Source organism: Plecotus auritus (assembly GCF_963455305.1).
Source record: "Plecotus auritus genome assembly, chromosome: 8".
NCBI classification, from domain to species: Eukaryota; Metazoa; Chordata; class Mammalia; order Chiroptera; family Vespertilionidae; genus Plecotus; species Plecotus auritus.
In genome coordinates, this window is record NC_137782.1 from 108,727,509 (window position 1) to 108,739,536 (window position 12,028).

The 12,028-nt window shown below is 44.2% G+C and overlaps 1 protein-coding gene across 3 annotated transcripts in view; it reads right to left on the bottom strand.

Annotated features, from left to right (window-relative positions):
• The window catches only part of REV1 (REV1 DNA directed polymerase), a 112,446-nt gene extending 100,748 nt beyond the window's left edge, over positions 1 to 11,698 (bottom strand). For 2 of the 3 annotated variants that reach the window (XM_080685739.1, XM_080685738.1), the window contains exon 1: positions 11,418 to 11,698. The gene's annotated coding sequence lies outside the window, so the exon portion shown is untranslated. The remainder of the gene's footprint in view (positions 1 to 11,417) is intronic. The other variant, XM_080685740.1, reaches the window with a different exon arrangement.
• Positions 11,699 to 12,028: the final 330 nt, after the last annotated feature.

The window sequence follows — 12,028 nt, forward strand, 5'->3', positions numbered from 1 at the left end:
TTGTTGTTATTGTTAATCTTCAACAGAGGATATTTTTTCACTAATTTTTTTTATATATATATTTTATTGATTTTTTACAGAGAGGAAGGGAGAGGGATAGAGAGTTAGAAACATCGATGGGAGAGAAACATCGATCAGCTCCCTCCCACACACTCCCCACTGGGGATGTGCCCGCAACCAAGGTACACGCCCTTGATCACTGATTTTTAAGAGAGAGTGGAAGGCCAGAGTAAAAGCTAGGGATTGTCACTAAGGAGGAATGTTGTATCTTCACAGGAAAGCCAAATGGTTGCAGTAAATCAAGGATTCGCAAGGCTGCTGTAGAAGCCTTGTATTAGGAACGGAACTTAGCCTGAGAATAAAGGAGTTGATATAAAAGAGGGGACTGTGTTCTCAGCAGTAGTTCTCACATTGAGCATCAGAATCAGGAGGAGGGCCTGCCAAGATGCAGACTGCTGGGCCCAACCCCAAAGCTTCTCATCCACTAGGTCAGGAGTGGTGCCGGGAATCTGCATTTCTACAACATTCCTAGGAAATGCTGATGCTGCTAGTCTGAGGCATATACTTTGAGAATCACTGATTTTGCCTATAGTGTATCTAGAGTTGTCAGTGAGAACAGAGACAAGTACAAAAGTTCACAGGTAATGAGACAGAGTATATCAATAGAATATTGCCACAATGTGCACTAAGTAGAAGGAATTAACAAAACTAAATACAATTCACCTTCAATGCAATTGAAGGTTTTTATTAGATTATAGATGACAAGATCTATCCTGACTTCAATTCCCTCTCCCCACTCCAATTCCAGGTATAATCTAAAAATTTACTCCACATTTACAGAGCATTTACCATAATTTGCAATTTTCAGGTGAGTAAAAAGTATGAACCACGATGCATTTATCTTCTAGAGAAAAAAGACTTGCATACAACTACAAAACAGCAATGAACCTCCTCTTGGGGGAGATCCAAGAAGGCCTCTCTGGAAAGGGCATCTAAGCTGAGAATAATAAGTAGGATTTAAATAGGTAGAAGGGGATGAGAGGGGGATTTCACGAAGAAGGAAAATTCACAATCAAAATCAAAAGAAAAAAGATTAAGCAACATTCGGGTATTGGCTGCTATTCAGGACACATGGCCAGAGGTAGTGACAATGAACTAATAAGGTAGTTGACGTAATATAACAGAAGGCCTTGATCTTACTAAGAAGTTTGAACCTTACTGTGTCTAAGTTAGGAAAGGAAGTGTAAACTTGTGCCTGTAAATGATGGGAATGGGGCTGGTTGCAGAGACAGAGGTTCTGGCTCTTGAAGTCCTCACCTTGTGTATTCTACCCACACATGCCTAAGATCTCACAAGGCAAGTTGGCACATACAACACTCAACTAAAAACAAAGCCCTCTGCAGAACTGCAATTCAAAAACATGGTCAACTTCGCTCTTTTCTAGCTCTGCTCAATTCCATCTTGAACAAATCTCTCTCTTCATAAATCCTAATATTAAATGTAATTGCAAGTGAAAATAAAGGGAGTAGAATGTTTAAGAAACTGCCACTCCTTTACTTTCTGGTCTCTTTTCCCTGGCTTCCTGCCAAGTAGCCCAAATTATACATGAAAAACAACAACCCCCCCCCTACCTTTTAAGATGATATCACATTCTAAGGAGATGCTACATTGTCAAAAGACACTGGAACTAGTAGTCTTATTCAATGTAACAAATTTTTGTGCACTTTATACCTTAAAACTAATAAGAGTTTACTTCTGAGAAACATTCAGTGAGTTCCAAGAGAATGTAATACAATCTTCCAGTGACAATTAGAAATTTTCTGTTGGACATAAACAATATGCAAAAGAACATTAACCTGCACCTGCAACATTATAAAATTGAACAGCTAGAAACTTCGACCCAAGTCTGAACATTTAAAAGGGCAATTAATTAGACAAATAAGTTACTAAAACATTTTACAATTCTAACAAATGCATTATGAATACCTCCACCTCTCCAACAAAAATCTCATTTCATAGGTTCCTTTCACTTAACAGTAATAACCTAAGTCTAAAATTACAAATTCAAAAAGAAATTCTAAAAATTAAAGTTTTAACAGCCACAATTACTGAGCTTTTAAAATACCAAAAAATCTGCCCTAGCCGGTTGAGCTCATGGATAGGGCATCGGCCTCAGGACTGAAGGGTTCTGGCTTCGATTCCAGTCAAGGGCACACGCCCAGTTTGAGTGCTCAATCCCCAGTAGGGGGTGTGCAGGAGGCAACCGATCGATGATTCTCACATCACTGATGTTTCTCTCTCTCTCCCTTCTCTGAAATCAATAAAAATATATATATTTTAAAAGTCTGTACTCAGCCGAAACCGGTTTGGCTCAGTGGATAGAGCGTCAGCCTGCGGATTGAAGGGTCCCAGGTTCGATTCCGGTCAAGGGCATGTACCTTGGTTGCAGGCACATCCCCAGTGGGGGGTGTGCAGGAGGCTGCTGATCGATGTTTCTCTCTCATCGATGTTTCTAACTCTCTATCCCTCTCCCTTCCTCTCTGTAAAAAATCAATAAAATATATTAAAAAAAAAAAAAAAGTCTGTACTCATAACCCAACCTACAACACAATTTATATAAATAAGATATTTGGCTTACACAAACGTCATCAGCCCAGGTTTTAAATACTCTTATATCAACTGAAAAGAAAATATCAACAGAAGTCAATCTTTCCATATTCAAAGGCAATCTGTTCCAATTTTTAGTATAATGGAGATCACTAGGCTAGTACTACAGAGATGTGTTCTAGTTTCAACTGTCACAAATTGGCCAAATGTCTCTTCTTACTTGGGTTACTGTTATATAATAACTTGACAGGCCTTTGTCCCTGGTTCCCGGGTGGGAGACTCTAAACTCTTGGAATTTCACAACTGGTTAGTGTTTCTGTTAACCATAGTGGATCCCTGGGACCACATCTATATATATAAAAAGCCAGCAACCAGAATGCTATAACAACCGTCACTATGACGCCCACTGCTGCCAGCAAACTGGCCAGATCCAGGGGTGGGCCATTGGCCAACCTCCCACGGCCCCTCCTCCTGGCCGCCCTGCCCCTGATCGGCCTCTCCCACCCCGATCGAGGGCGGGGCGACCGACCAACCTCCCTGTGGCACTCCCCCACCCCCGGCCAGCCCCATCCCTGATCACCCCCCCACTCCAATAGGGGGCGAGGCCTGCCGGCCAAACTCCTGCAGCCCCTCCCCCGATGGGCCCCCACCATCCCGATCGGCCTGCAGCCCCTCCCCTCGCCCGATTTCCCCCCTTCCCCAATCGGGGTTGGGGCCTGCCAGCCAATCGCCCGCGGTCCCTCCCCTCAAGCCAGCCCAGCTCCGATCTGCCAATTGGGGCCAGGCCGACCAGACCCCACGAATTAGTGCACTGGGCTTCTAGTGTTTTATATTAACAGGTGACTCCCAGTACACACTTAGTTTCAGGATGAGGTGGGCCATGCTAGAAAGGCTAACCATGTGATGAAGGTTGTGGCTTTGAGCCACATAAAGCCTGACATCCCAGAAGAGGAGAGGGGCTGGAGGCTGAATTAAACTCTGTGACCAATGATTCAATCATGCATATGTACTAAGAACTGTACACGAAGGCTTGGGTGAGCTTCCTGGGCTTGTAATCCTGTATCGATGTGGTGGGAAGATGACTTTCTGAGGACATAGAAACTTCATCTATGGGACCCTCCCAGGCTTTTCTCTATGTATCTCTTGATTTGGCAGGTCCTGATTTGTATTCTTTACAATAAAACCATAACTGCAAGTACAGCACCTTCCTGAGTTGAGAGTCATTTTAGCAAACTATGAAACCTGAGCAGGTAGTGGGAACTTCCAAATTTGTAGCCAGTTGATCTGAAGTACAGGTGGCCTGGTTGCCCTGTAACACTTGGTATCTGAAGTGGAGTTTGTGGGCTGTGCCCTTAACCTGCGATGTCAGCCCTAACTCAGGATAGTTGGTGCCAGAACTGCATTACAACTATAAAACAGGAAATACTGCCTTACCTCTCTTCTCAGGACTCTTAGGGGAATCAAATGAGAAAAAGTCAAATGAAAGCACTTTTTAAGACACAAAGCATTCCAAAAAGTAAAGGACTTCTTTGGTTAAGCTCTCAATATTGCCAAAAGTCACCAAGCAATAGAGCTTATTACAAGATAAAATTCAGAATCTGGTGAAAAGCATTTAAAAGAACAAGGCATCAGCCCTGGCCGGGTGGCTCAGTTGGTTAGAGTGTCATCCAGTACACCCAAAGACTGAAGGTTCGATTCCGTCAGGTTCGGTGCATAGAGGAGGCAACCAACTGATCAATGTTTCTCTCTCAAAAAAAAAAAAAAAAAAAAATCAGTAAAATTTGTTTCAAAACAAACAAACAGAAAAACATACCCTCAGGTGAGGACTTAAAAAAAATCATAATTTTAATTACATAATTCAGACTTGTGCCTAAATGATAAAAGTGTATTAAGTCCATTCTCAAGTGCAGGAATGGGAGTTTAGAAAATGTAGGGTTCAGCTATTTTCGGACTATACCACCAAAAAAGGTCATTTTAACCTTGGTTATGATCAGGAATGACTGAAGCTAATACACAACACTTTGGTTACTCAGATACTGGCTTCAAATAAAAACTATTCGTATCACAACCAACTTTTCTGCCCATCCCTAACTAGTCTTTTAAATTCAAGCATACAGCCAAGAGACCAGATTGGTCTTTCAAAGACTTCTCAAACTATCCTATGTGCATAAAGAGAAAGCATAATTTCTAATTGCATTACAGAGCACAAGAACTTTCCTGTTACTTTATAGCCAGTGATTTTATTTTATTTATTTATTTGTATTTATTTCAGAGAGGAAGGGAGAGGGAGAGATAGAAACATCAATGATGAGAATCACTGATTGGCTGCCACCTGCACGCCCCCTACTGGGGGATCAAGCTCACATATGCCCTTGACTGGAATCGAACTTGGGGCCCTTCAGTCCACAGGCCCACGCTCTATCCACTGAGCCAAACCAGCTAGGGCAAAGCCAGTGATTTTTCAAAAAACTCTCAAAATTCTCTACCCTCCTGAAAATAAGATACTAAGTATACATTGGTCTTTCCCTGGGTGACAAAGGGGGCAACTTATTATTGTAGCAGAAAAAAATGGTCTTATTCGAGAAAATAAAAATCCCTTAGGTTCTAGTCCTTTCTCCTCTTTATTAGTCAAATGAGTCTATGGGTCTCATTTTCCTCCAGGAAAATACAAGGGTATGGTCTCCAGCAAGCATGTCAAACTCAGCCGGCGGGCCACATGCCTCTTTTAAGTAAACATGGCATGCAGCCCATTGGCCACGAGTTTGACGTGCTTGGTCTACAGAATCTGTAAGGTTCAATCTAACACCAGCATTCTGAATCTACTTAACTGATGAGAAGTCAGAAACTCCTAACTTCAATATTCTTCAAATTTCAAGTCCTGCATATAGATGTCAAAAATCATTAAAGCTTACCATGGTGCAAAACATTCTATCACATGTTCCTCCTCACTTACTAAAAACAGAGATAACAAAAATTTGCTCCACATCAGCATCATTAATTTCTGTTAAGCATTTACTTGCTACCTGAAATTTATTTCAGCCTTAAGTAAATTTAAAGATATTCATGTTTTCTTAAATCTGGAGCATCATATCATTATATACAAAACCTTTTCAAACTATTTACAAAGCTGACCTAATATGACACATGATGCTTTTGACTCATTTTTTTAAAATATATTTTTTATTGATTTTTCAGACAGGAAGGGAGAGGAAGAGATAGAAACATCGATGAGAATTATTGATTGGCTGCCTTCTGCACACCCCCCACTGGGGATTGAGCCTGCAACCCAGGCATGCGCCCTGACTGGAATCAAACCTGGGACCTTTCAGTCCACAGGCTGACGCTCTATTCAATGAGCCAAACCAGTCAGGGCTTGACTTCTTTTTAAAAACTTTAATAATTAGAAAAAATAAATGATTTTGCATATCATCAGCCTATTAAAATGTTTCACATTTATAGAATATACTAGAGGCCTGGTGCAAGAAAATTTGTGCACTCACGAGGGGTGGGGGGTGTCCCTCAGCCTGGCCTGCACCCTCTCGCAGTCCAGGAGCCCTCAGGGGATATCTGACTGATGGTTTAGGCCCTGCCCCCCCCCAAATTGCCCCTCCGCTGCCACTGGTCACTGCCGCCCCCCCCCCCCAATCACCGTCCCCTTCCTCTGCCCGCTGGCACACGCCTTAGTTGGCCTAGCACTGCCTGCTCGCCCGCCCCACCCGCCACCGACCGGTCGTTCCACTGTTCGGTCAATTTGCACATTACACTTTTATTATATAGGATAGGCTTCTAAGTATAGCAGTAGTTAAATGAAAAAATTATATTTAAAAAAAACCTTGGCCACAAACGATAATGAAACTGCCAGTAGTTAAGAGGAAGAACACAAATGATGTGATAAAAAATACTGGCAAAGTGTCCAAACAGAAACTTTGTTTTTATGTGCATCATAGCAAAGTGGTTATAAACTTGGGCTCAGGGTGGAAGTAGACTGCAATTCTGGCTCCTTTCTTACCAGTGTGGCCAAGTAACATCATCTATAACTATGCCCACCTTATATGGTAATTATGAATATTAAATAAGACAATGAACTTTAGTAAAGAGCCTGACACACAATAAATACATAATAATTTAGTAACCATTATGAAATTTTGGAACAAATGTCACACAGAGCAGCAGTATTTAGTTGTTGTTTTTAAAGTTTAAGGCCCAAAGATTAGGATCCTATTGGTTGAAGTTCAAACTTATAAATAAGGCAGAATCTTAATTTCTAAGAATAATTCAATTTGCATTAGCTCAATGTATCTATTGTTACTAAGTTGCTTGTCCCCATCAATTCTTTCCTATTTCTATAAATGCCAGAGTACAAAATACACTATGAAAAAAAGAAGAGAAAGGAAAAAGGTACGAAGTACAACTGGATTATTATAAATCCCAATTAAGAACCAAATACAATTTGGGGGAAGGGGGAGACCATAATGAAAGGCAGAAATTGAACACATTGAAGATAATAAAAATATCTCCTTTCCCAAATACTACAAGATTTATACTTCAACTGGACCTTCAAGGATTTTCCTGTCTTCAGCCTCCTGCAAGTCATTTCATCACCACAATCGTATCTCCAGTGGAACTTCAAAGAGAAATATATAAAAGCCACACTGGTGGGCAGCTGTCGAGATAATCACTCTAAGCATCTTCTACATATCTAAGAATAAAAAGGCTGACTTAAACATTAAGACCAAATACTGGTCACCATTCTCAGCAATTTATTTTTTAATCCGTTCTAGACATCCACAAAATACATTTATTTAAAAAGAGTTCAATAAATCAGCAAAATATGAAATTCAACTGATTATACCTTTATCTTATGCAAACACACAAAATCTTAACTGAATAGTCCAAGCTAATTTCAAACATTGTTTTTAAAAACTATAAAACACTGTGCTAAGCACTTTACATATATTAACTCAATTATTACAATAATCCTATGAGTTAGAAATGATTACTTGCATCTTGCAGATGAGCAAACTGAATCACCAAGATACTAATTTGCCTAAGGCCACACAATCAGTAAATGGTAGGAGCCAGGATTCTGACCCCAGCACCAATGTTTAAATCAACTTAAACCACTCATCCATTTAACAAGTTTTACTGAGAACCTACTATGTGCCAGGCACAGTTCTAAGCACTGGGGATAGAGCCATGAACAAGTCAGACCAGGTCTCTGCTCTTTAGTGGGGGGAGGGAGGTAGGGTCTTGGAGGAAATGGGGGAAATTGATAAATAAATGACTATTGTATATTTGCCTAGTAATAAATGCTGTGGAGAAAAATAAGGCAAAATGAAAGAATCGGAAGTGACAGAGGGAGGGTCTGGCTTCTACTTTAGAAATCAGGGGAGGACTATCACCTCAGATAGTCCTCCCATGGACATCTGAGCAGCGAACAGAAGATGTAAAGGCAAGATAACCACCAGGAAAAGGGGTGGCCCAGCTAATTGAACAGCAAGTGCAACACCCTACGGTAGGAACAGTTTGGATTTTTCAAGAAATGGCAAAAGGACCTAGGGACTGAGGCAAGGTGAAGAGTCACCTGCCAAGAGGTAAGGTTAGAATTAGCAGCTATCAAACCATGTAATGCCTTGATGGGCTGTGGTACGGAGTTTGGATTCAATTCTAAGGGTTACAGGAAACATGGGGAGGATTTTGAGCATGATAAAGAAAACTGATTTATGTCTTTTAAAAAAAAATCAGTTATGTGGGGATCAGTAAGGCAGGGAGCAAAAGCAGGACAGCAGGGAAGGCAGGCACTGTTGTGACAGTGTAAGGTAGAGAAACTATTTATACAGATGAGATATTAAAAGGAGAACATGAAACCTGTCTCTAAAAAATACATTTTTAAATATTTCTCCTCCCCTCACCCTGGCTGATGTGGCTCAGTTGGTTGAGCATCATCCTGTGCACCAAAGGGTCACCAATTGAATTCCAGTTCAGAGCACATGCCCAGGTTGTGGATTCCAATCCTGGACAGGTGTGTACAGGAGGCAAACGATCAATGTTTCTCTTTCTCCCGCTATCTTCCTCTTTCTAAAATCAATTAAAGAAAACCCGTCACATAATTAAAAAAATACATATTCCTCCTCCTCACTCCCCATTCCTTACATAATTTTAAAATCAGAGATAATCTTTTAATATCCATGTTAATGCTTCAGATAGTGCTATTCTAGGAGGAAAAAAGATTATTTCCTTCATTTGTAAATGCCGTTTAATATACTCTATGATATATAATATGCCACATGCACTCATATAGTCTTGAGAAGCAGAAAGAGCTTTACTGCTCTTTAGTTTAGGATTCATTTATCTACTTGGAGACAAGAGGTACCTATCACCTCTTCTAATTACATTTTTCTTCTAATGTTTTGTCTCCAGCACATCCTGACTCACTTTAGATTATGAATTATAATAAAGAGACATTTTCCAAAGGAATTTGTATTTACTGAGCTTCACTATGTACCAGGGATTCACTAGATGCCTTAGATTTAATTCATTTAATCCTAAGCTACCCAAGGTGGGAATGAAGTCTTCATTCTACAAATGAGAAAAAAAAAATCTGATATTAGTAACTTAAATTGTCCAAGGTCACACAGCTAATGAAAAGAATCAGAATTTAAATCTACATGTAAGTCCTTGCCTTTCTACTATAGCAGCTATCAAAGAAAGGACTATCAGATATATATGTCATGTAGCCTTCTAAACTTATCGTTTTTCTTTAATAGTCACCCAAGGATATGATTTTATTGATTTTAGAAATAAAGGGGGGGGTAAAGAAAGAGAGAAACATCGATGTGAGAAACATCTATCAGCTGCCTCCCGAATGCACCCCAACGGGAATCAAACAAGCAACCTTGGGTATGTGTCCTGACCAGGAATCAAACCCAGACCGTTCAGTGCACAAGGGGACACTCCAACCAAATCAGCCACACCAGCCAGGGCCCTTCCTGACTTACTGTTAATGACTAGGCTGTTCCAGGTGAGGACAGGGTTTCTTCTCTTATGTAGAATCTGAGTTTTGAAGTTGGAGGTGGAAAAATAAGAGTGGTCTTACATATTCAAACACACTATCTTGAAAAATTACTTTCTACTTGCGACTTCATAGAAATTAACTCCAAAAGAATGAGTCCCACCTTTTTAGGAAAAAAAATTTAAATATGTATTTATCATAAAACAGGTGAAAAGTTCTATAACAAAAGACACACTCTGCCCTTGAGACTACAAGACATTCTGAGCCCTGGCCAGTGTTGCTCAGTGGTAGAGCATCAGCCCACGCACCGAAGGGTTAGTCTTGGGTTTTGATTCCTGGTCAAGGCATGTACCTGGGTTGTAGGTTTATCCCAGGCCTTGGTCAGGGGCTTTCGGGAGGCAGACAATCCATGTGTCTCTCTCTTTATCCTCATCCCTCCCTTCCACTCTCTCTAAAAATCAATGGGAAAAATAACCTCAGGTGAGGATTAAAAACAAAAAAAAGGCAGTCAGAGAAAAACAGAACGTGGATGAAAAGATATTAAAAAGTCACAAATAGACTAAAAATTGAATGGAGATCATTAAAGATGGAGGATTACGGGGAAAAAGGAACTTTGGGTGAGCTTGAAGAGTCCAACATAGGAAGTAGAGCGAGGGACATGCTGGCAGTATTTGCACTGTAAGGCCAGGCTACCTGGGAAGGCAGAGATGGTAAATTTAGAAAGCAGGTAGAGGCACACCACAGATTGGGCTGCTGTGCGGGCCACAGGGAGAAGCAATGTCTTGTCCTACCCTAACCAAAGAGGAAACAGCTCCTTCTCCAAGACCAAAGCAGAGAAGCCAGAGATCAGGCGGACACCAGAATTAAGAATTATCACATAAAGTCCTTAACAGTTAGTTACAAGCCCTTTATGGTTTTTACTGGTCCACATTATTTTTACCTAAAGGATAACCATTCCCACCCTGTATGTGACCCGAGAAGCCTGGAAGACAGAAAGAGAAGACTTACACCACCTGTAATTTCTTTTAATAAGGGGGAGGCAATCAAGGAGTGATATAGTAAGGTATTTCTTTTAAAGTTGGGTTTAGGTAGTGAGAGCAGTTTACTACGGAAGGAAATGCCCCTCTCCGTGTACACAGGGACTGACTTGTTTGAACAGGAAGTGCAAGTGTGAAAGGGGCACTTGTATGGACAGGTAGGAGGTGCTCTACGTATCAAGGCAACAAACAAGGAGGAAAAAATAAGTGCACAAGAGCTGTCTTCAGATATTCCGACCCGATTCTGGGACCCAATGCGGGGATGTTTGATGGAGGGGGACACCCAGCGCCGTGGACACCCTGCGCCGCTCCGCGAACCAGCGAGCAAACGCGCGCACGAATGAATGGCGCGGCGCTGAATGGCCGGCGAGGCGCCGGCGCAGGAGAGGGAGTTTGCGGCGCGGCCGGAGCGGTGCCGGGAGGCGTCCGCGGCTAGGGGGTCGGGCGACGCGGAAGGCAGGCCGCGGGCGCCAGTCGTCGCGTGGCGCCTCCGTGGGACGCGCAGTGAGGGGCCGGGCCGGCCGCGCCATGGCGGAGGAGGGGAGGGAGGTCACCGTTACATAACCCGGCGGCCGCCGCGCTACAGGCGCCCCGGGCCGCCAGGCCGCGCGAGGACAGCCGCGGTGCCCGGCCAGCGCGCCTTCCTGCCCCGCCTCAGCCGTACGCGCTCGGCCGCCACCAGACCGGGCTGCGGCGCCTCCGGGCTGCGCGTGTCCGGTCCCGCCCTTCCCCCCATCCCGCCGCCGGCCGGGATCGCTCACCTTCCACGTTGCCCCACACCACCATGCCCGGCACCGCCGCCTCGTCCGGCCTCGCGGACCCCAGCGCCCCACGCCGCCGCACAGTGCGCTTGCCGGGGCCGGGAGGAGGGCCAGGAAGGAATCACACCGCCGCGCCGCGCGCCGCGCTACGGTCCACGCTCGACCCACGCTCAAGGAGGGCGGCCCTGCGCGCTCCGCGACAGACCCCCGCCCCTCCCCCTCAGCGGGCGCGCGCCACAGCCTCGCCCCGCCTTCTCAGACCTATCCCTGGCTCCGCCCTCGCCCCGCCCCCTCAGGCCGACTCCCTGGCTCCGCCCCCGACCGCCCCCTGCGGGCGGCGGCCAGCTCTGTGCGCGCTGCCGGTAGAGGCTCGCCCCGCCTCACCCGCACTCTTTCCCGCACGGCGCACGCGCCCACTCCCGCCTAGCCTGTGGCGATCCCCGAACGCCGGGAGCTGAGCCTAGAAGCTTGGCGACCCTCCCTGGCCCCGCCCCCCTCACGCCGCCGGGAGAGCGCCGCCGCCGCACGTGACCGTCTCACTGGCGGAGGCTGGGGGAACGTGGCGTGGGCCAGCCTTTCGCTTCGCGGAGCCCGCCCCGCACCCCATGACC